At 43.9% G+C, this 3,768-nt stretch overlaps 1 long non-coding RNA gene across 1 annotated transcript; it reads right to left on the reverse strand.

Moving 5' to 3' along the window:
- Positions 1 to 536: 536 nt before the first annotated feature.
- LOC121829823 (uncharacterized) lies at positions 537 to 1,826 on the reverse strand. The gene is made up of 2 exons (XR_006072902.2): positions 1,392 to 1,826; positions 537 to 1,127 (listed from the first exon to the last, which is right to left on the reverse strand). It is a non-coding gene; the product is annotated as an uncharacterized LOC121829823 (long non-coding RNA).
- Between the last annotated feature and the right edge of the window lie 1,942 nt (positions 1,827 to 3,768).

Consider the following 3,768-nt stretch of genomic DNA (forward strand, 5'->3'; position numbering starts at 1 on the left):
ACCCACTTATCCCCACCTTGGGTTACTAGTTTTTGGAATGGTGTGGGAATTTTCACTGTGAAGATAATCAAGAGGATCCTTCCATCATCTGTGGACACATTTATGCTTTATGTGTTTTTCTATGTTTTCTGTTAAGCTTCCACAAATGATGACAATATTTTACATACTAAGACATTAAAGATAGGGATCATACAGATGCAGGATGTATTCGAATAAATTAGAGCCTGGGTTTTTAGTACTACACTGCAGATTATGCCTCAGAGAACCCGTCAGAAAGTTCAGTGGAGTCAGTGTGCATATTGTGTCCAAGGACAGAAGTCACAGGGCAAGAGAGATGCTCAGAGGTTCAGAGCACCTGCTGCTCTTACAGAGGACCTGAGTTTGGATCCCAGAACCCATGTTAGATGACTCACAATTGCCCAGAACTCCAGCTCCAGGGGATACAAGGCCTGCTTCTAGCTTCTGAGGACACTCACCCACATACCCATACCAATAAATAAATATGAATGAAAAAATCTTTTTAAAGAAAGACACAATTTACAACAAATTTTCTCATTTATTCTGACAGTCATTTACTTGTGATTCACGACCCTACCCGAGGCAGACTCATTCTGTAGAACAGAGCAAGGGCTCCCACTGGGCTGTGCCTGGGTTTGTAAGATGGGAACAGGAAACAGCAGAGAGGACAACAGACCAACTAACTGGTCAGCATCGGATTACACTATTATTCTTGTTGTTTCAGTTTTTGGCAAGGACTGAAGCGATGCCTCCTTTACACTCTGGCTCAAGCCATCTGGAATCTTCTGTTTTCTGCCTGTGGTCCGTCAGCTTCCTTGCATTTTCAGTGTGACAAGGTGGCACAGGGTACAAGTGCCCCCAAGGTGGCTTGGTCTAGTCTGGGCTGCTTCATTGCTCAAGCCAAACAGGCCTTCCGGTGTTTTGTTAACAGCTGTCTGTCAGTTTCTGGAAAAACTTTCTGTTCAAAAACTGCATTTTGTTTTCGTCAGCCCTGTCATAATTCCAGTGAGATTAACAGGAACTTTGGAGGTTCTCTGTGGAATCTTGGAAGAGCTGAGAGGATTGATTAGGAATCTCCACTTCTGGCCTCACTCCTTAATCAGCCTGCCCTGGCAGGAGGAAGAGGAAACAGTTTCATGGGAGAGAAAAAGCCTGTGCTGGGCTAGGCAGGTGGTTCAGTCAGTAAAGTGCTTGCTTTGCAAGCCTGAGGACCTGAGAGGACTCTCCATTACCCAGACTAATAGACAAATCAATAACAAACGAATACAAACAAAAATGGGTGTAGATGTAACCAACCGTCTTATTAAATAAGAAACACAGAAACAATGTAAAAGAGAAAGCCGAGAAGTCAGAGCTCAGAGCTAAAATCTCACCCTTCCTCCTGCTGTCCCAGCTTCGCGAAAAGAGACCTACCTCCTGTCGGTTCGTTTTTTTAAAGTATGTTGTTCTGCCTTCTCATTGGTTGTAAACCCAAACACATGACTGCCTCGTCACTGTCTGAATGTACAGCCCCCTAGGTCTTAAAGGCATATGTCTCCAATGCTGACTGTATCCCTGAACACACAGAGATCTTATGGGATTAAAGGCGTATGCCACCACCGCCACACTCTTGCTATGGCTCTAATAGCTCTGACCCTGAGCACACAGATATCTATGGGATTAAAGGCGTGTGCCACCACCGCCACACTCTTGCTATGGCTCTAATAGCTCTGACCCCCAGACAACTTTATTTATTAACATACAATCAAATTAATATTTCAGTACAAATCAAAATAATATTTCAATACAATTAGATTACCACCACAAATGGGTGTGTAATTCCAGAGCTGGGAAGACAGAGATGGGGAGATCGCTAGGGCTCACCGGCCAGCTAGTCTAGCCTACTTAACAAGCTCCAGGACAATGAGAAACCCTGACTCAAAAAACAAGGTAACTGGCTACTGAAGAAAGATACTCAAGGCTTCCTCTGACTTTCACGTATCTGTGTGAATACACACACACACACACACACACACACACACACACACACACACACACACAGAGAGAGAGAGAGAGAGAGAGAGAGAGAGAGAGAGAGAGAGAGAGAGAGAGAGGAAACAGCCATTGAACAGAAACCTAAAGCCAGAGTTTGTAGTTTGCTTTTGTTTCTCTACACAAAATTGCTATAAAGTAGCAAGCTCAGCATTGGATACATTCACACTCTATGTTCACACTCATTCACAACCTATGACTCCCTTGCCTTTATATTTGTTGTTGGTAGTAGTGGTACTGGGATTTGAACCTACACCCTTTGCATTCTGTCAAGCTAGGAAAGACAGCAGAGTTTAGCTGGACACTCCTGACATGGGGTCTCTCCCAAGGATACAGTGAAGGTTCTTGATGGGCCTGTAACTTCTGCGTCCATGCTCACTTACATTGCCTCAAGTCTTAGCTGCATATTGTCTGGTCACATCAGCTCATCGGGACACAAGGCAGACCCCACCAACACCCACACCAGGGCATGTATTAGAAGCCAGTCCCTAGGTGCAGTCTGTACTGAGAGGTGAAGGCTCATACATGAGTGCCAGTGTTCTTGGGCCCTTGGGACCACTATGGAGGCTGCCTACGAGAGCTCCTAAGTACATGAAGCTGAGCACTCTTCAAATCCTTAGCAGCTTCATGGAGCTTTTCAAAGGAACTCCAAATTCCACAGCCTGGTGGAATCCAAATACCCAGCCATTGCTGACACCCTGCTTGTGTTTTGAGGCGCTTCCTTTGTGGTCTACTGTTTATTGTAGAACTAAGAAAATGGCCTCTATCAAGGTGCATCTTTTCTCTGTCCCAGATGACACCTTGAAAAAGTTATAACTTAGGGCTGGAGAGATGGCTCAGAAGTTAAGAGCATCTGCTGCTCTTGTAGAGGACCCAGGTTCAGTTCCCAGCACACACAATTGTCTGTCTGTAACTCCAGTCCTAGGGAATCTGATGACCTCTACAGAAACCAGGAACACACATAGTGCACAGACATACATGCAGGAGAAACACTCAGATAGATAGATAGATAGATAGATAGATAGATAGATAGATAGATAGATAGATACATACATACATACATACATACATATTTAAAAGGTGATAAACTTATGCATAAAGCATGTGTTGGAATGGTGAAATGTTACCAACCTAACATGCAAACCCAGAATTGACCCCTGAGTATCTTGAGGTTGGTGCTGTAACTGGTTAGATGTTATTGAAAGTGTCGTGAGGGGTAGCATCCATTGGCAGGATTACCACTGTGACGTGTGCTCCCTGAGAGCATCTGTGCAGCAGTCACTCCCTCACAGCTGAGGAAGCAGACGGATCCAAGGGACCGGCCAGAGCCCCTCGACACCAGTGCTGCCATGGCTTGCCTAAGTAGACATGAGCAACAGTCCTGCTTGGAACCTGCACTCAGCACAGTCTTGAAGAAATTATCTGAGGCTCACAATAGCCTCTCTGACTTAAGTCTCAATTGAACATTTTATAAGGCGGGTGGGAACAAGTTTTTGGAATACTTTTATGTGTGTTGGGATTTCATTAATTTGACAGTATGAAGAGAGTTTTTGTTGTCATTATTGTTTATTTTTCATAAATGATCCTTAAGACAAAGACAACTTTTAAAAACTAAAAATTCTTTGGATATGAGAATTATAGTTTGGACAGAATATTTTCAGAAAGTTCTTAGACTGATTCTATCAGAGAGAAACAGACTAGTCATCGGGACAGGTCTGT

The sequence above is a fragment of the Peromyscus maniculatus genome, chromosome 5 (genome assembly GCF_049852395.1).
Source record: "Peromyscus maniculatus bairdii isolate BWxNUB_F1_BW_parent chromosome 5, HU_Pman_BW_mat_3.1, whole genome shotgun sequence".
NCBI classification, from domain to species: domain Eukaryota; kingdom Metazoa; phylum Chordata; class Mammalia; order Rodentia; family Cricetidae; genus Peromyscus; species Peromyscus maniculatus.